At 36.1% G+C, this 27,774-nt stretch overlaps 2 long non-coding RNA genes and 1 pseudogene across 5 annotated transcripts; 1 reads left to right on the top strand and 2 right to left on the bottom strand.

Moving 5' to 3' along the window:
- Positions 1 to 8: 8 nt before the first annotated feature.
- Positions 9 to 2,221, bottom strand: LOC136419034 (uncharacterized). Of its 2 annotated transcripts, none has more exons than XR_010753055.1 (3): positions 2,089 to 2,221; positions 459 to 680; positions 9 to 392 (listed from the first exon to the last, which is right to left on the bottom strand). It is a non-coding gene; the product is annotated as an uncharacterized lncRNA (long non-coding RNA). The 2 variants fall into 2 exon arrangements; XR_010753056.1 differs by lacking the exon at positions 2,089 to 2,221 and adding an exon at positions 1,823 to 1,943.
- A 9,190-nt stretch (positions 2,222 to 11,411) lies between these two features.
- LOC136419033 (uncharacterized) lies at positions 11,412 to 15,046 on the bottom strand. Of its 3 annotated transcripts, XR_010753053.1 has the most exons (4): positions 14,684 to 15,046; positions 14,431 to 14,638; positions 13,987 to 14,316; positions 11,412 to 13,926 (listed from the first exon to the last, which is right to left on the bottom strand). It is a non-coding gene; the product is annotated as an uncharacterized lncRNA (long non-coding RNA). The 3 variants fall into 3 exon arrangements; XR_010753052.1 differs by having other exon boundaries at positions 11,412 to 14,316; XR_010753054.1 differs by having other exon boundaries at positions 11,412 to 14,316; positions 14,692 to 15,046.
- Positions 15,047 to 15,833: 787 nt separating this feature from the next.
- Positions 15,834 to 25,411, top strand: LOC136419028 (brefeldin A-inhibited guanine nucleotide-exchange protein 1-like; annotated as a pseudogene).
- Positions 25,412 to 27,774: the final 2,363 nt, after the last annotated feature.

The following is a 27,774-nucleotide window of genomic DNA, read 5'->3' as shown; positions in this document are numbered from 1 at the left end:
TTCTTGTACTCTTCAAATATACATGATAATTTGTTTTCATTTTTAACTTGTAATTTTTCTTTTGGTAATTTTAACTTATCCCATAAAAAGCCAATAATTTTGAGTTCCGTTGGTTCTAAGCTTATGTTTGTTATTATTAATGCATTTTCTGCAAAGAATGTAGGATGTGCTGCCTTGCAGACTTTCTCATACAACTGGGGGAATATTTTTGTAAATTTGATTTGGGTTAAACCCCACTCTTTCAGTTGTTCGTCTTCATTTTGTATGAATAGCGTAAATCTTCTGTTTCGTTCGTTTGAGTTGTTAGTTATGCAGTTCCGATCAAAATAGTCGATGAAGCTTCGTACGTCTAACAAATTAGTTTTTACCAATCTCTCCCAATTGGCCTTTTCCTAAAAGATAACAATGACGATTTATTTTAAATTAATTCCCAACAGTCAAAAATCACATTAACTTACTATAGTATCATTCATATGCTTGCACTTTAACTCTAAAAGTTTTATTTGTTTGTCCATTTGTTCTTTCTCAACTTGGGCTTTCAATTCCATTTTTTCAACTTGGGCTTTCATTTCCACTCGTTCTTTATCAACTTCCATTAGGATGACTTTACACCTCAGTTCTATGATTGCCTTGTGCTCCTCAGGGAGCTGGCTCACGATCTGCTGATACACGTGCTCTGCCTGAAAATATATTATTTTTCATAAACAATTAAAGATCTTACCACGGTCTCGTTCGATTCGGATACCACAGAATTTGCGTCTCTTTTTTTTTAAACAAACACCTTAGAGTATACCGAGTGCGAGGGCAAAAAAATTCAAAATTTGCCTATTTTGTGTTATTTCCAATAGGTAAAGGATCTTTTGGGACCTGGGGAGCGAATCGGAGTGCCGGGTGGGGTAACTGAAACGTTCTTTTGACGCATTTTAGATTAGTTCAGCTTAGGTCGGGTTATTTTTTGTGTAATATCCTGATTTTTAGTAAAGAGCGAAAGATTTATTGGATTTTAAGAGCGTTCGAGTTACTTAAACGATCTAAAATAACCTAAAATGCACGAAAGCACGTTTTAGTTACCCCACCCCAATTCACTCCGCGAGTTAATATAAAATAAAAATAAAAGTTTAGTCAAAGTATGATTTCGCGGCTGTGGAATCGGTTTCGGGAAACGGGAAATGTGAGAAGACCTGGACAAGGTCGACCATCTTTCCCAACACAAAGGGAAGACTGTTTTCTTCATCTGCTGACTCGGCGATATCACAATCTCAATGCAACACTTCTAAGAGGCGAGTATGCTAATGCCACTGGAAGGCTTGTGTCCACTCAAACCATCAGGAATAAGCTGCATAATATCGGACTTTATGCCCGAAAGCCTATGGTTTGTATTCCATTAATGGTGCAGCACAAACGAGCAAGGAAAGAATGGACCGAGCTCCACAGAAATTGGAGCCATAATGACTGGGGCTGTTCCTGTTCAGCGATGAGTCCAGGTTCACTCTGGAACCTGATATTCGCCGTGTACTGATTTGGTGTGAACACGAAAAACGAAACAATCCCTATTTTGTAAGAGAACGATCTGCTTTTGAAGGCAGCGGCGTAATGGTATGGGCAGGAATTCGTTTTGATGAACATACAGATCTGTATTTCATCGACAATAGTCCTTTAAATGCCCATAGGTATCTTCATGAAATTCTACAACCTATTGTAATGCTTTATGCTGCGGCAATAGGCAATCAGTTTATTTTTATGGACGATAATGCTCGTCCACATCGTGGTAACATCATGAACAACTGGTTGGAAAAAATAAATATAGAGAGAATGGTATGACCTGCCAATTCTCCGGATGAAAATCCAATTGAACATGCTTGGGGTACTTTAGGACGACGTGTTGCCAGTAGAAATTTGCCACCCGGAACCATTCCAGATCTTCGAAATGCCCTAATTGAAGAATGGAATGAAATTCCCCAAGCAATCTTCAATAACTTGATTGAGTCAATGCCATCAAAGTGCCAAGCTTTCTTAGCAGCAAGAGATCATACTCATTACTGAAATTTAGTTTTTTTATCAAATTAATAAACAGAAAGTTTTATTTACCTTTATAAACCATGACCTTTTAATACACAACTGTACACATTTTTATAAAATATTGTCTCCAGAGGTCAAAATAAGCCTGTACAGTATAAAACACTTTTACTATGCTCAAGAAAACTTAACATGCAAATAAAAACTTGTTTTGGAGTATTTCCTGTAACAAAAAAAAATTTTTAGGCTTATTTTGCAATATCTCCTAATTGTTTTGAGCAGTGTATAAATAGTTATACAAAATTTTAATATGAACACGTGCATACACGAGTTATATTAACTCCCTAGTGACTTCACTTTTTAAAAACACAATTTAATAATATATCAGGTTGTTCGGAAAGTAATTTCGTTTTTTTATGTGAAAATGAATGACAGTTTTCGTATAATAAACAAATGCTTTATTAAATTATATATTGGCCGTTCTGGTCCAACACCTTTTGCCATCTTTCTGGTAGTAGCATAATTCCACGCTCATAAAATTTTTTGTCTTTGCTGGCAAAAAACTGATCGAGGTGGTTTTTGACCTCATCATTTGAGATGAAAGTTTTACCGTCTAAAAAATTTTGGAGTGACCGGAACAAATAATAATCCGATGGTGCCAGGTCTGGAGAATATGGTGGGTGTGGCATTGTGTCCCATTCAAGCTGTAAAAGCTTTTGGCGAGTGACCAAACTTGTGTGAGGTCTCGCGTTGTCTTGGTGAAACACTACACCTTTTCTGTTGATTAGTTCGGGTCTTTTCTGTTGAAGTGCATCCTTCAGTTTGTCCAGCTGCTGGCAGTAGACTTCCGAATTAATCGTTGTGTTATCCGGTAAAAGCTCAAAAAAAACGATTCCTTTAAAATCCCACCAAACAGACAGCATCACCTTTTTTTGGTGAATATCGGCTTTGGAAATGGTTTGAGTCGATTCATCTTTTTTGCTCCATGACCTCTTGCGTTTGACGTTGTTGTATACAACCCATTTTTCGTCCCCAGTAATGATGCGCTTCAAAAACGGATCATTTTTGTCACGTTTGAGAAGCGAATCGCAGACGTCAATGCGGCGACACAGATTTCTCTCTGTGAGAACATGGGGAACCCATATATCGAGCTTCGAGGATAATCCCAGACCTTTCAAGTGGTCATAAACTGTTGAATTCGATAAATTTAACTTCAATCCGATCTCACGTGTTGTTATTCGACGGTTCGCATCAACTAATGCCTTTATGGCGTCTTTATCAGCTTCAACCGGCCTTCCCGAACGTGGTGCATCTTCGACATCAAAATTGCCAGATCGAAATTTAGAGAACCAGTTCTGACACTGGCGTACTGTCAACACACCTTCTCCATACACATCGGTCAATTTCTTTCTGGCTTGAACAGCATTTTTACCCTTTCTGTAGTAAAACAGTAGGATATGTCGAAAATGCTGCTTATCGCTCTCCATATTTAAAAGGGCACCAACCAAAAACTACTGCGTAGAATTAATTGAAATGTTTCACACACAAGCCTTGTTATATGAGCTCTCAAAGCATATAAAAATTATATGGCTTAAGTGTGAGGTTAAGTGCAAAAAAATACCATTAAATCCTCTGTCGGGAAAAAACGAAATTACTTTCCGAACAACCTAATAGATTATATTTGAAAAATTATATGGTGGTTCTAGAAACAACGTCACGGATGAGCTTCTGAATTATGATTAATTCTAATGCCAATGGAATGTGCTTTTATATAATAAAAATGCTGAAGATGCTGAATCTGGAACGTGTTATGATTTACACGCGCGGCATGTGTTATTACCTATGGAAATGGTCATATAATTCCTCCCTCCTTAGGTTTGAGAAAATAAGGGTTTATTTTCGAGAGGTGCTAATTCTATGGCCATTTTTACAGTTTTCTTAGGTCTATAATAGTAATAATAACAAATGATTCCTAAAATAGTGAATACAATAATCACAATAATTACAGAACTAACAGATATGCTGGTATTTATTACATTAAAGTCCTTAAGTTGGTGCATTGTTAATTGTTTCGCAATTTCTAGGTCCTTATGCAGACTGTCCAGATTGACTTCTTTGAGATTCAGAGGTTCAATTTTTTTCTTTAAATCTTCATTAATATGAATTGCTGGTAATTTCAAACGCAAAGTAATTATCTCAGGCTTTTGAATTGCATAGGTTTTGTTCATAATTTTGGTTTGACATTCTGCAGGGATTATAAGGGATGCTTGTCTAAGGGTTTCTATAGTCTGCTGATTTGGACAGTGGAATTCCACAATTTCATGAGAGGCTGGAATTACAAGAATCGAGTTGTCCGTCAGTTGGGTGACAGATGATTTGTTATAGATTATTGGTGTCATAGGGCAATGATTTGTGAGCTTGATCGTTTCTATAATGCATTGCTCATCCGTATGCAGGATATTTTGATTGCAAAGGAATAAGCCTTCTATTTTAGGACATTTATTTTTTAGATTGAAGGAATTATTTTTAGAGCGTACAAGATAAGGATTTGATATTGCCATTATGTGGTTGTTGAGGGGTATCGAATAAAGTTGGTAAAGAGCATAGGGTTCGCCTGTTACTAGAGGAATTGATATATGAAATATGACCAGATCGTGTTTTATGGTCACGTCAGCATGGGCTATTTCATAATAACTAATAAAGTTATCAAAGGGGATCTTAGTTTCAGGCTTGAAATGTTTTAAAAGTAATTTCAATTCTCTGTATTTAAAGATGCTGTGATGTAGGACATTTACTTTTGCAAAATCTATTGCAGTTTGTACGTTTTCGCAGATATTGTTAATAATTTGAAGATTACTGTCTAAATTGTCGAGGAGTATAATAAAATGAATGGCTACTGACGATGCTTGTGCTAATTGAGTAAGGTTAGTGACGCGTTCCTGCAAGGTATGCTGGTTTTCCAAGATAGTAGTCAGCTGTGTATCAACGTCCTTGCTTAATCGTTTAAGTATAGTTTGCGTTGATGCGATATCTTGTTGCACAATTTTTTGATTTGTTTGAAGCGTTTTGATATAGGAATCATAACGCTCTCCATCGTCAGAATCAAGAGTTCCATACAGATATTTTTGGATTTTTCCTACTAAATTGACGAGTCCTCTTTTAGTTCTATTTAATGGCATTGAATAATGTTTAATAAACATTTCCATTAGGTTAATTTGAATTAACAAATTATTGAGTCTTGTTTCTAACGGTGCATTATGATTTGTTTCCGTTACGTGCAGGGTTGCGTTTAGTAAAAGAAGGGTTTGCTTAGTTGATTTTAGACAATTACGAATATTTGTCAGATTTATGTGATAGTATACATGATGTAAGTTGTCAATGATATAAGTCGGTCCTATGTCCAGTGGTAGGAGGGGGTTGATGATCTCCTCAATTTGGTACTGGGTCCTAGCGAATACCGGTAGAAGTACTAGGATAATTTTCATCTTCATTTTTCTGAAAACATTTTCGTTTAATGTCTTTTGGATGTCTTTGATTTTGAAAAGTGACTACTGCGTATTTGGGTCGTAATTTATCTGGTAATTTTTTAGGGGTATTTATTAATTGTTTAGTTCCTACTGCTATTTCAGGATCGTCTTCCCGATTTCTGTTAAGCTTAGCTAACACATTGGCTTTTTTTGCATTTAGTTTTAAGTTAATTGAGTTGTTTAGTTCTTTGAAAATATTGGATAATTCATATATATAATCTGTTTGTAATTGGTTAAGGTTCTTTTCAAAATTAAGTTGATAATTGAGATTGCCTTTCATGATTTGAAAAGGGGTATAATCATGGGACGAGTGAATGCTATTATTGTAGTTCAGTACGGCAAGATTTACTAGTTCTGAGATAGTTTTAGATCGATGAGTATCACGGAGGGCAATGAGACTTTCCTTGAGAGTCGAATGGAATCTTTCTATCGGGGAATTTGAATTTGGGTTATATGGTGTAGTGTAGTGCAGTTCGATTTTATATGTTTTACAAAGGTCTTGGATCAGAAAACTCTTGAATATCTTCGCATTATCCATCGTTATTTTAGAGGGTGTACCGTGATGCGCAAAGAAGTTAATTAGATTTTGACAAACTTCGATAGAAGTTTCACTTGTGGGGTAGGCCGCTGCGAATTTAGAAAAATTATCTATTATAGTTAAATATTTCTGATGTGAAACCGAATATGTGTCCATATAAAGATGTTCGAATGGTTTATTGCCGGTTGGTGTAGGTTTATATATGATCTTGTGAGGATGTCTATCGTACTTGGTTTTTTGGCAGGTTTCGCATGTGTTAATGTAGTTTATAACGTCTTTTTCCAGGTTAGGCCAATAATATCTTTGCTTGATGTTCGTGATGTTTTCACTTATACCTCGATGTGACGTCTTTGTCGTATGGTATCTCTCGATTACTTCTCTCTGTTCATCGGGATCCGTTACATCTTCTAATAAGGTATTGGATATGACTAGTGTATGAGCGTTATTTGTAAAGGTTTCCTGAAAAATTTTAATTATCAAGGGTTCTAATTCCTTTTGAGGAAAATGTAAACAATAGGTATTTGGTGGCAATTGTTCTATGAGAATTTTTTGAATTTCTTCCGTTATTGGAGTTTCATTAATAAAGATTATTTTTCTTTGTTTCGTGTTGAATAATTTTTGGGTAGTAGTGTATGGGGTTTCTTTTGTAGTCCATTTAAATATAATCTGATTTTTGTATGCATTGACGCACTTATATACGTAAGGGGCTCCTAGAATGGGATTTTCAAGTGATGTGTGAATGGTTTCTGTTTCACTACTTTTAGATTCCTTGGCGGTCAATGTGCTTGAACTGTTTGAAACATTTTTCTCAATTGGTTGTTGTATTGTAGGGTTTTCCTTTGGGGGTTTAACTTGTATGTCTGATAAAATTTTAATTTTAGGTTTAGCTAGGCTCTGAGGGCATGCTATTTTCTTGCGTGGCTTATTAAACAGGGGTCTTTCAGGTAAATTTTCTTGAGATTCAAAGAAGTGTTTGATTTTTTCATGCCATAAATACTGATCCTCAGGGTTTTTCTTTGTTTCTGCTACTCCTGAAGCATGTGTCAATGGAGGTTCTATTTCTTCCATTGGGTTTACTTCTCTAGGGGGGCGAGAAAGAGCATCTGCATTTAAGTTTTGTTTTCCTTTTTTGTAATGGATTTCGTAATCATATTCCTGTAACTTTAATCGCCAACGTACTAATTTTGAATTAGGTTCTTTAAGTGAAAATAACCACTGAAGAGGTTTATGATCAGTTACGATCGTGAATTTCCTACCAAAGAGATATGGCCTGAAATATTTCGTAGCCCAGACGATGGCTAAAAGCTCTTTTTCAATTGTAGAATAATTACATTCCGCCGGATTGAGTGTTCGACTTGCGAATGAGATAGGTAGGTCTTTCCCTATAGCTCCTTGCGACAATACGGCTCCTATGGCATAGTCAGAGGCATCTGTTGTCAAAACAAAGGGTTTTTTGAAGTCAGGGTATTGAAGTATGGGGTCATTGGTTAGGAGATCTTTACAAAGGTTAAATGAGTCTAAGAATGGTTTATCATGAATAATTTTTGCGCCCTTCTTTAAACATTGGGTTAGGGGTTTAGTTAATTTGGCGAAATTTTTGATGAATTTTCGGTAATAACCTACAAGTCCAAGGAATGATTTTATTTCTTTAGATGTACTTGGGGTTTTAAAGTTTTTTATTGCACTGATTTTCTTGGGATTGGGTTTTATACCGTCGGGAGTGATGATATGGCCTAGGAATTCTACCGTTTTTTGGAGAAATTCGGATTTGTCCAGTTGTATTTTCATATTATAATTATTGAGTCGGTCAAAAACTGTTTTTAATGAAGTTATGTGCTCTTGAAGACTAGTAGAATAGATGATTATGTCATCCATATACACTAGGCAAATTTTTCCTTGCAAACCGCGGAGAACGTTGTCCATTGCGCGTTGAAACGTTGACGGAACATTTTTTAGTCCAAATGGCATACGTGTAAACTCGTAGTGCCCGTTTTCTACATTAAAAGCTGTTTTGGGTATGCTCTTTGGGTCCATTTCTATTTGATGAAACCCGCTAGCAAGATCTAACGTAGAGAAGTATTGGCTTCTTCCTAGTTTATCTGAAATTTCGGTGATGTTAGGCAACGGATATCTATCATCTATGGTTTTCTCGTTCAATTTTCGGTAATCGATAACTATTCTCCATTTTCTTTTGCCTGAGGCGTCCATCTTCTTTGGTACTATCCAGACTGGCGAACTCCAAGGAGAATGAGAGGGCTGGATAATTCCATCTTGTAGCATTTGACTAATTTGGCTTTTAATCACTTCCTTTTGAACATATGGATAGCGGTAATTTTTTGTATGCACCGGTATCTCATCTGTAGTATTTATAACATGTTTTACTTGACTAGAGAAAGTTAAAGTGTCTCCTGGTTTGTACAGAACTTGTTGGTATGAGTTTAATAGTTTGAAAAGTTGAGTTTGTTCCTCAGAATTTAAATGCTCATGTCTTATAAGGGATTTTAAATATTTATTCATATTTTCCGATTTAACAGGGTTCTGGATTTTACCTTTCGTTTCCCAATAAAAAAATTCATAATTGTTCACTTCTATGGGTTCTAGCGGTAAATTATCACCTATATCATATTCAATAGTAACGTGTTTATTTGAATAATTAAGGATGTCTACGACATAACTCTGATTATGAACTGTTATCAAGGTAGGTTGTATTTCAATATCCTTATTACAAAAGTGGTTTACTATCCACGTTGAATCATTTGGCAATGTTGTTTTGACAAGTGTTTTTTGTAAAGTTCGAGGTGGGATTTCAATCTTATGATGTTCGAAATTTTGTCTATATTTGAAAGGGATTTCTAAATAATTATTTTTTAATAACTGATTTTTGAGATCTATATCGAGTTTTAATCTGCAGAGGTCTTTTATTCCTAAAATTCCATCATAGAATTCATGGAAGGGGTATAGGACAAAATCAATAACTTCCAATATTCCATAACATGAGAGTAAAGCGATTTTTGCCTTTTGATGCTTTTGCTTTTTGAGTGGTTTTCTTTGTACCGGTGCAAGTTTGTAGAGTACTCGTATAGGGTCTTATTTTATCAGGGAATAATTCTTCTGCTAATGAGGGTCTTAGGAGGGATGCATGTGAACCTGTGTCAATTAACAGCTTAATTTGATGAGTAGGGATTTCGATGTAAGGTAGTTTATTGACCTGGAGACTGTTTATGTCTATCCGTAACTTGTGTGAGTCGAGGCTGCTATTTGAAAATTTTCCAGTTCGTCAAGTAAGTCAGTAGATTTCTCTTTAGGGGTTTGGTAATTATTATCTGGACTGAAATTTTCGAAATCGGATTCCTGGTTATCTTCCAGATGAGTCAATTCCTGAAACGTATACTTTGGTTGGGTCGGAAGAAATGGTTGCCGAAATTGGCGTTGAAAGGGATTTTGTTGTCCTCTATTTTGAACAAAACTCTTATGAGTCTGTGGCACATAAGAACTTACTCCTGACATTGGTTGGGGGTACTGTCTATTAACATTCGGACGTTGATTCCTGTAATTCGGGAATTGGTTTCGTGGAATAAATTTTTGTTGGGTTTGAGACTGAGATGGTCGATTTACTGGTGGGGGATTTGAAGAATAAGAATTCATTGGTTTTGGGGAATTTCTAAAATTGTTTTGCGCGTTTGAACTTCTAAAATTCTGTGTATTAATTAAATTTGGTCTAATTGGATTGTGAGGTGTAGATTTATTTTGAGACAAATAATTGCTTTTGAAACTATTCTGGCTCATCAAAATTTCATAATTAGTGATGATATCTGTGGCTTGATCAAGATTTTGGGGATTTTGAACTATTAACAATGTACGCAATTCATTGGGAATATTTGCTAGGAGGTTCTGTGTGGCGGTTAATTCGGTTTGGGCAATGAGAATTTGACGCGCTTCCGCATTTGCAACTTCCGAACAAATTTTTGCGTTGATTTGAGTGACTAAGGCATTGAGTTTAAAGATATAGTCTTGAGTTGTTTCATTTTTTTTGGATAAAAAGATCAGCTGTTGTTGAAGATTAGCCCTTGTTACCGGATCGCTAAATTTTTGCCTGAGTGCTGTTTTAATATCATTCCAACTTATTAAGTCGGGTCTTGTTAAAAGGAAATCTTCAGCTTGTTCTAAAATTTTTGATCTTATTGCCAATAATACATACTCCTGCTGTGAAACGTCATTATTAAAGTATCTTGCATGAAATGTATCGATTTGGGTGATAAATGATTCCAGTTTGGCGGAAGTTCCGTCAAAAGTTTTTAATAGTGTAACCGTGGACCTCAAAGCATCAGCCATATTTATATTATTAAGACAAGAATCTGTGATACAAGTATGAAGCGATATTTCACTATAAAGTTGATCAATATGATATTCCGTAAGGGAATTAGTACTGGCTTCAGAGTTGTTTCGTATGCGCGGATAAGTAATATCACTTAAATTATGTTTCTTAAACTTTTTCATTAACTAGTCTGGGATAACCTATACATTCAGAATTTAGGAATTAAAGTTCTTAACTTACAGAGCTTCTTCTTTAGTTCTATTCTGCCAATTTTGTGCAGGGGATGTACGTTGTCCAGATTGTGGTTGCAGTGGTCACTAGCGGTTGTCACTATGTCCTGCTGGTTACCTCGCTGTGGGATTTTCCAAAAACGATGGTGGCCAGTATTACCAGGTTCGTGTTGTATTAATCCTTTCTGAACTGTTGATACAGAAAGTGCTGCCTTTCGGGAGTTGCCGGGATCACGAAAATATTACGAATTTCTCTTGTAACTACTCGAACACCCGAACTTCCGATTTTATTGGTGCACCGAAAGGATCCGAACGACTGCGCCAGTTATATTAACTCCCTAGTGACTTCACTTTTTAAAAACACAATTTAATAATATAGATTATATTTGAAAAATTATATGGTGGTTCTAGAAACAACGTCACGGATGAGCTTCTGAATTATGATTAATTCTAATGCCAATGGAATGTGCTTTTATATAATAAAAATGCTGAAGATGCTGAATCTGGAACGTGTTATGATTTATACGCGCGGCATGTGTTATTACCTATGGAAATGGTCATATAATTCGTATTCCGAGCGAAGGCGCCTTATCAGTTCACAAAAAATGATCCACAACAAAAACGTTGTGTCGAGCGAATAAATTTAGAATTTTACATCTAATATCAAGTTTGCAAGGATATTTTCAGGCTGTTAATTTCAAATAAATCAATTCGGTTAGTAATTGTATGAAAACATCACTATATTAACATTGAATTTTGTAAATTGAACAAGTTGATATGGCTATATAATTGTTTAAGATGAAAACTAAAAAAATAAATGTTAAATTCAATTATAAACAAGACCAACAATTTACAAAACACTGTAGAACAACTTACTAAACTTCAAGACTTTTATTAACAATAATATTTTGCTGGGAATTAGGATGTAGTAGTGATTTCTATGTCGCAAAAGTTCTTTAGACAAAAGATGAGATAAACGGCGTTTTTTGTAATGCGTACGTTAAAAGAAAAAATTTCAAGACACATTTTTTTCGGAAATACAGTACGATTCAGAGAAAATAAACTTAAAATTTATATAAATAAAAAATAAACAATTCTAATAGCGGGTTACTCCCCCATTGGCGTCGATGACGTCTTGTAGCCTCCGGCCCATTAAACCCACAGGGTTTTGACACAAGGGTGAACCTCTAACCGCATTCCAGATTTGGTTGCAATGTGCCACCAAATCTTCGGTAGTACGTTCATTATTATTGTGCCACCTTTGAACCATTAGGCCCCATAAATTTTCTATGGGGTTTAGGTCTGGTGAATATGCAGGCCAGGGAAGATTATTTATGTCTGGATGCTCGTGATACCAGTCCTTCACGATGTTTGCGCGATGTATCCTAGAGTTGTCATCAACATAATTGATGACAGACATTACTGCCACAGGATACAAAGTACGATCAGAAGGAAGCATAACTTCGTCGAGCATCCGAACGTACTCAATAGAATTCGCCCTTGTTTCAAAACTTGCCAGTTCGCTGGGACCATCAGCAGACATCCACCCATAGAAGTTAACCCGTATTCGGCCGGACCTTCTGTTCGATACAATATAGCGTTCATCGTACCGAGTATTATGAGGTCGCCATAAATGTAGCCTGCCGTTTTCGCTTGACCAAAAAGTTTTTTCGTCAGCAAAAATAGCATTTGCCCAATCGAAATTTAAATACTCTTGGGAAAATGCTAAGCGGGCCTGTTTATGTTGCTCTGTCAGAGCAAGTTTCATTGCTGATCGCCGATTATGAAGACCCTCTTTAGAGTCACCCTGTATAACACAGCCGACATCTCACAGACTTTTCGCTCAACTCAAAATGAATTTCTTGTCAGAAGTAACAATATAAACAAAAAAACGTCCCCAAATTTAAGCCAGTGACAAAGTTGCCTTAATTGAAAAAAGACAATGTGATTACGTACCCTAATATTCAACTCTCGACTAATTTCGGAAATATTACGCCCTTGTTCATACAAAAGTACTATATTATTTTTAATATTATCGCTCAGACTTGGTGGCATTGCAGCTGAACGATGAATTGAGAAAATACCAAAAAATAAAATTGTCTCAATGAATTGGGCCAGCAATACATGTTTTTGCGCAAAAAGGGGGATCCAACAAAAAGTAATATAGGTCAAGTGTGACAAAAAAGGTATCCGACCCACAGTACCGCAAGCGATTTTGATTTGAAACTGGTCGACCACTTTTGTGGCCGATAGTACATTTACATAATTCGTGCTTTGCACAGTATCATCAAAAATGAAACCGTCTGTTACCAATTGCGTTAATGCACCATGAAATATTATGCTGTTTTTTATATGAAATAAAGTTTTATGTACAAAATAATTCAATTTTAGTTATTTTATGTAAGATTGTAACATTATGGTATAAATTTTCGTTAAAATTATTTGTAGTATCCTTATGTGTCCCAAAACAGTATTTCATATGTATTCCCAATGGTTCGTTTACGCACCAGTATTTTTTTTTTGTACATAATTTTTTTCCAGTTTTTTTGACATATGTAATATATTCTTAAATGTAACAAAATAAATATTTACAAACAAAAAATTCGTTTTTTTAAATTTTTCGATGCTTGGGACAAGATGGGTTAAATCCATTTTTAATTTTAAAGTGTAGTTGTTCAACGTTATTGATCGGCTCATTGTACACTAGTGATTTTATATGGTTCCAAAAATAAAAGTCCAACGGATTTAAGTCAGGTGACCGTGGTGCCCAAGACAACGGCTCATTTCTACCAATCCATCTGTTCGGAAAGGTATTGTTTAGATGGGCACGTACAGCTACACTAAAATGTGGTGGTGCTCAGTCTTGTAATAGCCACATATTTAATCTGGTTTCTAAAGGAACTTCTTCTAATAGGACTGGAAGGTTATTTGTAAGAAAATGTAAATACATTGCACCATTTAGTGTTTCATCAAAAAAATAAGGTCCCAAAAGAAAATTTCCTATAATTCCGGCCCACACATTTACAGTAAATTTTCGCTGATGCTTTAACTCTACGATGGCCTGAGGATTTTTATTCGCCCATCGGTGTGTATTATGTAAATTCATAATCCCATCTCGTGTAAATGAAGCTGCGTCAGTAAATAAGACCAAATTCGTAAAGTTGTTATTTTCTTCCCATTTTTGTAATATTTGACGACACATTTGACATATTTTTTTAACTCAACTTCTTCTGGTTCAGATGTCAACTTCAGAATTTCAAATAAAACTTTTGCAAGCAAACAAGAAAGTAAACTGGCAAGCTGTAGAAGCAAAAACTGTTAAAGTAAGAAATTGGGACAATTCAAAATTCCCATACTTACAAGGAGTGTTTACTAAGGTCATTTTAACTGCACAAGAAACTTGGGCTGAGGAATTTTTAGCTGGATCTGCAAATTTTCTCTCTTCTCCTGTGACCAGGTCACATGGGGTTCCTTAAAACCTGAGATATTCTTCAATACTTACAAACTCTGTCATTGCATTTGCTAGAAACTTCTGAGGCCAATAGCTTTAAAGGCCCACAATAAACGCCCGATTTTGCTGTAATAAAGCATTCAAAGGCATGGTAAGTCTTGCCTAAGTTGGTGGGGCCTGCATGAAGGATAATTTTCCTGTTTATAAATCTGGTTTCAGGGTACCAATTAGCAGGAGATCTGTACATAATAATCAATAAAGGAAAGTTTAGTAAAGCAGTTTTACTGAAAGCAAATATGGAAAATTATGCTCCTACATAACTTAGCAGGACTAATAACTCAAATGTTAGTTACCACAGATCTGAGATCTTTTTCAAATCATCCATACATTCCAAATGTGGGAACATTTGTTTGGCATGTCGCAAGAAATAAGGGAAAATGTCGGTATGATTCCGTGCGCCCTGTAGAATATCACTTACTACTACATGTAAATCAACAAGCAGATCTGATGCGTCTAGGCAATATCTTCGAAAACTAACATATGCTTGGTGTTGAAGGTAATCTACAATGAAACTATATTACACCAATACGAAGACGAAGAATTCACTGTCTAACCCATTTTCTGCTAATGAGTGCTCGATGGAGGGATTCTGGAAAAACTTGTTTAAAATTTTCAACAAATCTGCCTTGTTAAGATTGTCAGTGAGCTCTGCTCTCACATTAATATCATCGGGATTGGGCTTTACTTGAATGGGGGTAAATAGGGAGGAGACACTGTCTTTGGAACTCTTTCTAAACCGGATTTGCAGGCGAAGGGGGAGACATATTTGACGGTTTACATCGGTTAGGGGCAAAGGATTCTGAAGGAAGACACTGTTTACTGTGCGAAGTACTATACGCATTTTTTACTTTTGTAACATTTTGGATACGAAAAATTCTTTAGAAAAATTGTGAAATTATAACATAAACATTTTAAATAAAATCTAACTTCATTAGTGTTAGAAAGGCAATGTGAAAGAATAATTCAGGCTATGTGTTCCCTCCTTTATTGCTACTGTATAAAAAGAGACAGGTATATTTTGCAAGCTTGTCATTCGATACAGTTTACAAATTGAGGTGCGTCGGCCTTGTAGTGCATTCCTTACTCGAAAGCTGTTCACTCCTGAACTTGCACCGATAAGTGACACATACTCAAATTGCCCTTGACTGGTATCCAGTACCGGAAGTACAGAAAAGGTTCGTTCGCCTTTAAAAAGCAAACGACACCCTGAAACTTTTTCTTTCTCGTCTGCTCCTTCGATTCGGAATATCTCCATAATTCTAAGCTTTCTTAAGATAAAGTACTAAGTGCATCACCCTTAGTATTATTATACAAAGCTGTGATATTAGAGTTAAGTTTTCATTAAAAGAAAACTTCTAAAAAAAAATTTATTTACTTCAAAAATAAAATAAAAGTTACAATAAATGGCAAGATTTTGTACTCGATATACTAGCAATTAGATTAACTGATGATTATTACAATAATAATAATCCTATGCTAAATACCTGACTTTATATAATAAAAAGATGCTGAAGGTGCTAAATTCTGGAGGGTGATATGGTTTTTGTTTATACACGTGGTACATGTGTTATAAGTTCATATGTAAAATGACCATATAATTTTAGTGTAAATAAATAGTCCAGTGTTAATAAAGTGGTTACGTAGAAAAACACGTATCTTATGTCCAGGATCAGTTTCTTCGTTGGATAGAATACTGATGCCTCCAGTGTGTTCATTCAGGAACGGGTTATTTGGTTACCCCGTTAGCTCCAGCTACACGCATCACCGTATCGACGCCAAGTCGGTATTTGTAAACACACCTCTAAACCCAACAACGCCATCAGTTGTCAAGGTCGTACAATATCGACGATCATACGTTTAGTTTGTGGGTTTAGTTCTTTAGTTTCGTCTTGGAAGAGTGAACGTTGGGTGAGTATTAACCGTTTTTAGTAACTTTAGTTAAAGTATTTTCTTAAATATTTATCGCACTGAGTTGAGAAAATACCATAATTAATATGGTTATACAGAGTGGTCCAATGAAAAATATGCACCTTACTTTGTCTTCTTTTGTGCAATTTAAAACACAAATGCTGGGAACACGTCGATTTTGCTTCGGAGAGGGACACATTTTAAGCATGAATTCTAACCCACATATTCAGTCCCCCGGCGGAAGACAATATCACCCCTAAAATTTCAAATGGGAAGTGGGGTTGAGTGATAAATCCTTTTAAAGGGCACACACTTATCTTGCTAATGATGTCCTATTTGTTGGATTTTACTTGAACAGTTAATGCATAAACCATTTTAGGAACCTCAACCCTGTAATTTTGGTATTAATGAAACAGACACCTAGATTTTATTTCACTAACGATTTGTGGTTTCAAGGACACTAAAACCAAGATCTCCATCAGGACAAAAAAAATCTTTTTTATCCTTTGCATTTTTTGTGGTAAAAATAAAATTAATCTGTGCATGCCTTTAGCTTGGTTGCTTTTGAAATTATTTCAATTTTACTGTAAAAAATATTTTATTTTATTCCAGAACGAGTTGAAATTATTAAACTTTATTTCATATTTCATATTTCATATTCAAAATAATAGTTATGGTAGGCTTACAGCTCGTTTATTTAAGGTATCAAAGACAGAGTTTTTAGTTAATCAAAATAATGAAATTTTTGGATATCTGTTGAGTTATGGACACTAAAGCTACTAAAGTCCACAAAAACTCAACTAATATTATAACTAAGATAAAGGTTTAGATTTATTATATTTAGATTTAAAGTGGAGGATAGACACTATCTATGAGATTTAAGGTGATGTTGACGGGTCTAATGTCCCCTTATTGGGGTCGTATGGTTTACATATAGGGATGATACAAAATGGTATAGTAGTGCATCTTGGGCTTGCTTTCCAAGTGGTCTTAGCAGATAATAGATCATATAAAACTATATAATTGTGTTATTTGCTAAAGCCGATATCCTACAGTATCAAATGGTACCATTATGAATAAACTACAACTAAATAAGTGAATAAATATTTTAAATTCAATATTTTCTTAGGATTTACCTGGTGTGCCATATGGTAACGCTAGTACTTAGAGGCAGCGTCGAAAATTGAAACCAGAATATGAGACAATTTAACAAATTTTTTAATGCAACTGTGTATAATGTTATAGTCTAAGAAAATGTTCTATATACAGCGTGTCTCACGATTCATGCAGCCACAATCGTATTTCATGAATCGCTTACGCGATTTGTTTCAAGTTTGAGTCACCTTTAAATTGCGATTTTGATTTGGTCAAGATCATTTCGTTTTACCATTGACGTATGTTTTTATACTAAAAAATAGGTGTCAATTTTAAGGAAAAAACTATTAGGGTAATTTTAACGGCAATTTTTTTTTCATTTAATGAGAGAGTAACGCCAAAAACCCCCTAATGTACAATTTTATTAAAAAAGGACCAACCGCGTTTAAAATATGACATTTTAAATGAAGTGTGAAAATCCTTAATTTAATATGCAAGTCATTTAAATTCTATTGTTGCTAGGGTTAAATAATTATAAAATGCATCATATAAATAATTCTTATTATTTCTAATCATTTTAGCAAATCGTTCTGTAGTTGCTGAGAAAAAAAAATACATGCAAATAATGCATACAAATAATGTAATGTAATGTGTTTTCAGGAAGGTGCGTTACAAAAAACTACTGCGCAGTTAGTTGATGAATTTCGGCACATGGAGAAATTAATTTATGAAAACTCATTACTAAAAAAAGATTTAGAAATCCAAAAACTGCAAAAAGATGTCGAACTCCAGGAACTGCAAAAAGATGCCGAACTCCAGAAACTGCAAAAAGATGCCGAACTCCAGAAACTGCAAAAAGATGCCGAACTCCAGAAACTGCAAAAAGATGCCGAACTCCAGAAGGTCCTAAACGATGCCGAACTCCAGAAGATCCTAAACGATGCCGAACTCCAGAAGATCCTAAACGATGCCGAACTCCAGAAGGTCCGAAAAGATGCCGAAATTCAACTTCTCAAAAAAGAACTACAAATTACCATCCAGATGTATGAAATAAAATTAGAAAAATTGGACAGTGAGATTGTAAGTTTATGTGACTTTAATTGTTGTGAATTAATTTAATTAACCTTGTTATCTTTTAGAGAAGGAAAAATTGGGAGATATTTGAACAGAACAAACATATAACAGTGAGAGGTTTCCTGAATGAAACCCAATTAAAAAATTTTGACCGCACGCTCAGCTCAAGATACCACCAGTTTAGGGAATTTGCAAGTCAACATCAAGAGTCTCTCAAATCATGGGGCTTCACTGTCGTTAGGTTTGCGGATGCGGCGTCAAAATTATATTCCAGAATGTGCGAAGCTGCGCATCCATTTTTCTCCACTGAACAAATTTGTTGCATCCCCGAAAATTATTTACATGAAATAGAATGGCGAATCTTAGGTTTCCTTTGGGAAACATACCCATTACCTTTAGAAAAACTGAGAATGGAAAAACACGATAGGGAAGCAGTTAGTGTCTCTATACTAAAGATGGACTCCGTTTCCGTTCCAGACTCCCTATAAACAGTTTTTTTGGGAGATTGAATTATACAAAATGTGTAGTAAATACTAAGGCCTTTTACTGGTCTCAGGGTAGAGGCCTCGCTGAGTCTCCCACTATATTTCCTTCTCTAACATTGTTTCTTATTCTCATGAAAACGGTTATAGCTAATTAAACAAGTCAATAACGAACTTTAATCATTGTGTCTTCTATTAAAATATATGGCAGTTGGAGAAACTTATTGGTACGGGAGCCAGTTCTGAATTTTTGTCTGGGTCAGATTACAGATTCCCTGATCCTAGTTACAAGGACTGAATAGGTAAATCTTTTGTTGCTGTAAATATTACATTGAGATGAAGCATTTTTAATACCATGTACTCTCTAATTTTGATAATGTACCTCACTGTGCCATCCTTCAATGTATAAATTTCATTTTTCAGGTCAAACTAGTTTCCAAAGTGCTGTGGTGACAGCAAACTGGATCAACCCGCCTCGATGGCGATGCCATAATAGATTTCGTCAAAACCCTCTGTCAAGTATCTCTAGGCGAACTAACTCATCCGGGACACCCTCGGATGTTCTCCTTTCAGAAAATAGTGGAAATTCCTTATTACAACATGGGTAGAATCTGTTTGCAGTGGTCAAAATCTGGCAAATACTGAGAGAGCACTTCAATACACTGATACGCACTTATGAAAGTAATTGTTTTAAGTTTCAAGTAAAGAAAAAAAATCTCTATCAATATGCTTTTCAGAATTTACCATAAACCCTGTGATAACTAATGGAGAGGCGAAATTCGCAAAAGAAGGCTCTGGAAACATAGAAGAAGGAGAAAAAGTCGGTGATGCTTCTGAGAATAATAAAGATGGCGTAGCGGATTAGCATCTTCAGGAGGTTGCGAAAATAGCTGTCGAAATTTTGGACAGGATCATTGATGACGTTATTGTGGATGTGGACAGTAGGCTAAATACCTCGAGATCTACTATATCTGTTAATTCTATAGAAGAAACTAAGAGCGTGTCGTCTTCAATCATTTCAGGTAATAAGATTCCAGAAATCCAACAAAAATTTATAATACTCAAGTACTTTTTTTCAGAATTTCTTCGCTGGAGAGCCCCACAACAAACAGCGAGAACGATTCTGCAATTACTGTCAAATTCACTCACATACTTCAAAAAGATGCTATCCTAGTATCCCGATCCTTATGCAAACTATCTATGACACCGCTCTCTGAGGGCACTTTAGACCCAAAATTTCACGAACTCAGATCCAAAATTCTATCTTTGCAGCTGCTTTTGTCGATATTACAAAATGTGGGTCCGGTTTTTCGGTCAAACGAAATGTTCATCACCGAGATGAAACGGTACCTTTGCGTGGTTCTGAGCAAGAATGGTGTCAGTTCGATTTCCACAGTGTTCAAGCTGCCTCTAGCCATATTTTTGGCCTTATTTTCCAACTTCAAGTTGTACCTGAACATGCATATTGAGATGTTTTTCAAAGAAATTTTCCTGAGCATCTTAGAAACATCAAACTCGTCGTTTGAACATAAGTGGGTCGATGGTGATCCAGGCTTTGACGAAGATTTGTGGCGATTTCCAGTCAGTAGTGGATATTTACGTTAACCATGATTGTGATTTGGCGGCAGCGAACTTGTTTGAGCGGTTTATCAATGATCTATTTAAGGTGGCACAAGGTAAATTTAAGTTATTTTGTTATATTATTAGGTCGTGTAGTATGAAATGAGTAGAATTGAATTGAAACTTTAGTCATTTTTTTTTCATATGAAATGTTTTTATTGTCAATCGAAATATGCACCACCATTATCAATACACTTCTGCCATTTAACGGGAAGTTCATTGATTCCCCTGCTGTAAAAGCCTGCAGGCCGGGAGTCGATAAACTCTTGGAAGGCAGCTTTGACAGCCTCGTCGGAGTTGAATGTTTTCCCTACCAAGAAGTTATCCAAATTTTGAAAGAAATGGTAATCAGTGGGTGCTAAGTCGGGTGAATACGGTGGATGACGAAGAGTTTCCAATTCCAACTCCTGTAGCTTGGCCAAGGTGACTTGTGCGGTGTGTGGCCGAGCGTTGTCGTGCAACAATAGCGGTGCGCTTCGATTGACTAATCTTGGCTGCTTAATCGTCAGTTGCCTCATCATTTCGGTCAGTTGTCGGCAGTAGACATCAGCCGTAATCGATTCACCAGGTTTCATGAAGATGTGATGGATGACACCTGCGTTGGACCACTAAACGGACACCATAAGCTTCTTTTGACGAAGATTTTTTTTCGCACAATGTTTTGGTGGTTCATCTTGATCCAACCACTGCGATGAACGTCTGGTATTGTCATATAGGATCCATTTCTCATCACAAGTAACAATCCGATTCAAAAATGGATCGTTATTATACCGGCACAACAAAGAAACACAAGCTTCGAGACGTCGTTCTTTCTGTATGTCGCTCAACTCATGCGGTACCCACTTGTCCAGCTTTTTCACCTTACCAATTTCAGCCAAATGAGTCAATATTGTTTTTTTGGTTACACTGAATATTAACGATAATTCGCTTGCACTTTGACGTGGATTCGCTTCCACCACGGCTTTCAGATAATCGTTATCCACTTGAGTTTCAGGTCGTCCACGTGGTTCATTTGTTAGGTCAAAATTGCCAGAACGAAATTTCATGAACCAACGAGATACTGTTTGCTGTGAAGTGACTTCAGTACCAAACACATCATTAATATTGCGAGCCGTCTGAGCTGTTGTGGTTCCACGGTGGAACTCATATTTCATTAACACACGAATTTCATTATTTTGCATGGCTGCACAAAAATTTTTATAAAAATAAAAGTTTTCAATAATTTTTAACACTTTAAACTCTGATCGAAAGAGGAAGAATGTGCCTTTTCCACATAAAAAAGTCAAGTCCAAATATAGATTTAGAGTGAAGTTATTCGCAGTTGAATGTGGCATTTCGAGAATCTACTCATTTCATACTACACGACCTAATATATTAATGCTTACCTCTTATTAGGACGACACCCACAAGAATTAGGCGCGTCTCCCAACCAAGAAAAAACGACAAAACTTCAGGGCCTAGAGTGTTTAGTATCCATTATGAAATGTATGTTGGTGTGGAGTAAGGACCTTTATGTAAATCTGAATCTTCAAAACACTGTGGGCGAGCCCCAGGAATCTAAAGAGACAGACGACGTATCGTTGAAAAACCATGGTGGCAGCACCAATAGCCTGAGTTCGAGCGATAGCGAGAATAAAGAAGTTTTAGATTCCCCCGAATAACTGGAGGTGTTAAAGCAACAAAAAGAAATAAGTCCTGGGGAAAACTGGTAATTTTCTGTGTATTTTATGCAGAATTTTTTTTTGCTTTCGCCCAAACATGAATATTCGGGGTAAGTTCTAAGGTAAATTTATTCAATAGGTTTGAGATGCCGGCATCTACATGTTCAATAGGAAATTACGGAAGGGCATAACTTACTCTACAGGAACATAATCTACTGGGTGGTACTTCAGAAGAACTTGCAAAATTTTTACATTCCGAAGAAAGACTGGATAAGACCAATATTTGAAGAACAGGTTTTTTGGGCGATAACGATTACTTTAACGAGAAAATTATGTATACTTACGTCGACCAAATGGACTTTGTTAAGTTGGACTTTGTCGCCGCTTTGAGGCATTTTTTAGATGACTTTAGATTACCCGGAGAGTCGCGAAAGACGGATCGGTAAGCGACATTTCCTTACCTTTAAAACTCCCCGTTCCAACATTTCTCACCGTTCTTTTTAGACTAATGAAAAAGTTCACGAGCAGATACTGTGAATGCAACCCGAACAACGGTCTGTTCTCAAGCGTCGACACAGCTTCGGTACTGGGATGTCCCATTATAATCTTAACAACAGACCTGCACTCCCCTCAATTGAAGAAGAAAATAACCAAAGAGCAATACATCAAATTGAACAGAGGCAGCACTGACTGCAAAGAAGTACTTGAGAAATATTTGTCGCAGATTTACGATGAAATTGTGGATCATGAAATAAAATTAAAAAATACCGTAAACAAGCCGGGCAAGCAACAAATCAACAGCGAAAAACGAAGGAAAATCCTCTTTAACATGGAAATGGAAGCCATTTCCTCTGCGGCGAAGAACCTTATGGAGTCGGTGTCTTACGTTCAGATTCCGTTTACCTTAGCGAAACACCTAGAGCACGTGAGGCCAATGTTCAAGATGGCGTGGGCATCATTTCTGGCGGCGTTCAGTGTAGGATTACAGGACTGTGATGACCCGGAAGTGGCTAGTCTATGTTTAGACGGAATTCGATTTGCCATAAGGATAGCTTGTATATTTCACATAACGTTGGAAAGAGACGCCTATGTGCAGGCCTTAGCGAGGTTCACGCTGCTCACAGCCAATTCGCCAATAATGGACATGAAGGCGAAGAATATTGATACTAGATATTAAAACGCTTATAATGGTGGCTCATACGGATGAAAATTATTTGGAAACGTCCTGGTTGGATATCTTGAAGTGCATATCGCAGTTGGAATTGGCCCAACTTATTGGTACGGGAGTCAGGTCTGAATTATTGTCTGGACCAAATTACGGGGTCTCTGGTCCTAGTTACAAGGACTGAATAGGTAAATCCTTTGCTGCTGTAAATATTACATTGAGATGAAGAATTTTTGATGCCACGTACTATCGAACTTTGATAATGTATCTCGCTGTGTAATCCTTCAAGGTATAAATTTCATTTTTCAGGTCAAACTAGTTCTCAAAGTTTTATGGTGGCAATAGACCGGATCAACCCGCTTCGATGACGGTGCCATAGTAGATTTCGTCAAAACCCTCTGTCAAGTAACTCTAGACGAACTAACCCATCCGGGACATCTTCGGATGTTCTCCCTTCAGAAAATAATAGAAATGTCTTATTGCAACATGGGCAGAATCCGTTTGCAATGATCCAGAATCTGATGTACCTGAGAGAGCACTTCAATACAGTAGGATGCAGCAAGAACGAGGATACATACTTGTTTGTTCGCCGTTGACAGTTTTAGGCAACTGTCGATGAAATTTATAGAAAAAGAAGAGTTTTCTAATTTCCGGTTTCAAAAGAAGTTTCTCCGTCCATTTGACCATATCATAAAAAAAAAACGTTTAGCCCACGATAAGAGATATGGTGGTCAGGTGCGTGGCATAGATAGTCAACTCTCAGACCAGCAACATCAAATCAGACTGGAAGAATATTTTCTCAGTGTTCTACTTAGCCGCCAGTGACAAAGAGGAAGTGATTATAGAAATCGCCTTTCAAACTACCCGAAAAATAATGTCCTAATTGTACGACAAGCAGTTTCCTTCGATGACTGATTCGTTCCAGGACACAGTCAAATGTCTATCAGAATTCGCATGTAATGCCAGGTTCCTGGATACTTCTATGGAAGGCATCCGGTTAGCCCAGTTTTGTGCTGTTTTGTGCATGTTACGTAGCTTTTGCACCCGCTATGTTCGTAGAGCGTGGTGGCATGGAAACCGATATAACGATAACCGAAGAAAACAGAGTTTGGGTGCGCGGGTGATGCCCATTGCTATTTTCCTTGTTATGCATAGTGAATTGGTATAAACTGGATGTTAGAACACGAGCGTTGATGGTGCTATTTGAGATCGTTAAGACGTACGGGGATAGTTTCAAACCGCATTGGTGGAAGGATTTGTTTAAAATATTATTCCGAATATTCGACAATGTGAAGCTGCCGGAAAAGCATACCGAGAAAGCTGAGTAGATGACCACGCCTTATATGCCATAGTCGATGTGTTAGGGTCTTTGATGCTGGAGGATCTGTACGCGCAACTGTACTGGTGCGTTCAAGAGGACAACGAACAACTCGCGAAGTCAGGTAAAAATCGTAAACAGAGTGTCTCTAAGTTGCGCTTTTCGTCCTCACATATGCAATATGCGAACTTTTTCAGCTACGAACTGCTTGGAAAGTCTAGTCAATTCCAACGGCCACAAGTTCACGCAGGATACATGGGAGAAGATATGCAAGTGTATGTTAGACATCTTCAATTCGACAATACCAACTGCTTTACTCACATGGAAACCCGAGTCTATGAAAACGACCGCTGTGTCATTACCGGAAGGTAATGACCCGAAGCATACGGTGTTAATAGTTAGCGAATGACTCTTATATGTATAATGTGCCGAAATTGCTGAAAATTCCCCCACATAGTCTTGACATAAACTCCATAAAAAATTTACGGCACCTATTAAAAACTATAAAGTCCAAAATAAAATCCCCAAAAATAAAAAAGAATTTAAAAATATAATTTTTGCTGCATGGGAGGAAATATCACCTGACTATACTCTTAAATTAATCCAATCAATGCCACGACGACTTCAAGCCATTATAGGGAAACTCCACAAAATATTGAAGTTGAACTTTATATTTTTTACTAAATTGCGTGTTTATTTATTTGGTGTGTAAGCTCAATTTTATGTCACAATTTTACAATTTATATTATTTATATTATAATTTGCTGTATTCATTTTTCTTATTGTGTTGTTTCATTTAGAAAAATATTCAAATATTTTGTTGTCTTTTTTATGATCTAGAATATTATCAATCATCAGTGTAGACAATAAAAACTTCTGAATGCGTTGATCTCAGATGATTATTTAAGGAATTATATCATTTTAACATATGTACGCTCAATTTTGTGAGTCACTGTATATTCTGACAAAGGGACTTCTATTTCAGAGCAAGATGGATCAAGAACTCTTGATGAAAGGGTTGTGAAATGCTTGCATCTACAATAAAGTCTAAAGATATAGTACTATGCTTTGATAGATATATTTCACAAGTGTGAATTTATTAGAAACTCTGGATTATGCAGTTTTGGGAGCACGCAAGTTAGATTTTCTTTCCACGGAAAGGGATTTTTAAAAAAACGCAAAGAGCATTCAACTAACTATTCTAATTCTGAATACTAAAAAGCTACTTTTTTCCGTGATTCCTATAATTTATATCGTAGGTTTGCTGACTCTGCCGATTCCTAGGAAATAGTTGTTTTGCATTCTCGTGGGAAAGGATCTTCATTACAGGTTCCCATCCTTTGTTGTTGTAGAGGTTGAATATGTAACTTGCATGGTAAACAGAAAAAATGTACCTAATACACAAGGGAAACTTCAAAGAGGGCAGTCTACGTTTAGATGTATAAATATAGGATTATTGGTGAAATGGCAATATATCAAAGAAGTGTTAGTAATGAGCAACTGCCATAAACCTGATTTGACTATTGTTAACAAAAAAAATAAAACTGGAGAGCAAGAAACAATTGAGTGCCCAGAAACTATTGCATTTTACAGACAGACAAAAAATGGGTGGAGTTGATAGAGCAGATCAATTTATAGGATTGTACGAACAAGACAGAAAATCAGCGAAGTGGTGGAAAAAAGTATTTTATACTTGCCTTAGTGTATGTGCAAGAAGTGCATGGATAATAATCCATAATAATAAATGGACTTAAGACGCGAAAAGATAAAATTCCATATTTATCTTTTATTGTAACTCTCGCCGAAGGTATGAGAAAAACCTCTATGCGGCCACCAAAAAGAGGCCCACCTGCTAAAAAGCGGAATCTGCGCACCAGTACCTTTACATCTACTATTAGAAGCTCCGACAAGAAGGAAATGTGCAAGATATACAAGAAAATGATGAGGAAGTGATAATCACTGAAATTTCTTCAATAAAGTCTTATAGTGAAGCCCTGAAAGTGATTGAAGACTTAAAAATATTTACACAGGAAGATTTTGTGGCATTTCAAAATCTTAAAAATGTGGAATCCCACTTTCAAAGCTGTTTACTCAAGAAAAAACAAAAAACGATGAAAGGATCAAAGATTTCAGATTTTTTTACCTCTAACAAATAAGTGAGCTGCTATGTTGAATTGGAATTTATTTTTAATTTAGTCTTTCAAAACCATAAAAAAATGTGCAGTATTATTTTTTATTTTTATTTCCACCCTTCCCACAAGTGGACACCTCCCATAAGCGGACAAAAAAGGTGGAACCAACAGTGTCCGCTTATAAGACGTTTCACTGTATTCGGTCGTTCTTCGGGTGATAGTCTAAAGTGGTCAAAAAGAAAATTTTGCATACTTGCTTCCTAGTTCCAACATCGGTTTGTAGGTAATATAGGAAAGATTTTTGCCTCCTACTGTTATCAGTTCTCTGATGACGTTTAATGGGACTTGAACTTATATTCGCACTTATAAATATCTGACGTTCCTTCCACCCCATTTCCTAATAATGAGCGTTTAAATATTGTCGATGATCTTTATCAAAATGCAAACATCACTTTCCTTTATACTTACCCTCTCAGCTTGCTTTAACTATAATACAATTTTCTTTACGTTTTTTCTTCTATCTTCCTTCTTCTGCTCTTTTTTTGATTTGGCTAGTTTTGTTTTCCTGCTATTCGTCACTAACCATGTTTGCATAAGTGGTTCATTTTTGGTTTCACTTTGTTCAATAGTAAACTTTCTATTAGAACCATTTTTTGCTTGTTTAAAATTTCAACAAAGGATTATCATTTTCTGATGACGTACAATCAGATGAATCGTCATTATAGACTAGCTTAACACAAAAACTACTGAACATATTAACACTCATGGTGAGTTTCACAAAAAATATTGGAAATACAATGTCAATTTGACATACAAATGAGTATGCTAAGATGAACTTATGTCACTTCCACAGCAGATTGCAAAATCGCAAAAGAATTGTCATAAAACGTTAGAAAACCCCGGTAGGCGATATGAATAAAAAATATTTTCGTAGTTGCCGGACTTGCTAGCGTTCGTCAGTCAAACCAGCGCAGCGGTGGAAGCATTACAAAAATCTTACTTTTTGCTCTACAATTAATAATATACTTAATATTAAAATCAGGCAATAGGAAAGAAAGAAGTAATGATAGTTAAAGATTTACTGCTAGTGTATGTACGTATTGTTTTTGAAAAATACGCACCCCACGGTACAACGCTAAAAAGCAGTAGTGGCCATTTTGACCTAAAAACTATTTTGGGGTA

This window comes from Euwallacea similis, unplaced genomic scaffold (assembly GCF_039881205.1).
Source record: "Euwallacea similis isolate ESF13 unplaced genomic scaffold, ESF131.1 scaffold_58, whole genome shotgun sequence".
In the NCBI taxonomy this organism is placed as follows: domain Eukaryota; kingdom Metazoa; phylum Arthropoda; class Insecta; order Coleoptera; family Curculionidae; genus Euwallacea; species Euwallacea similis.
Note: the sequence above shows the minus strand (reverse complement) of the source record. Positions and strands in the feature narration are given on the sequence as shown.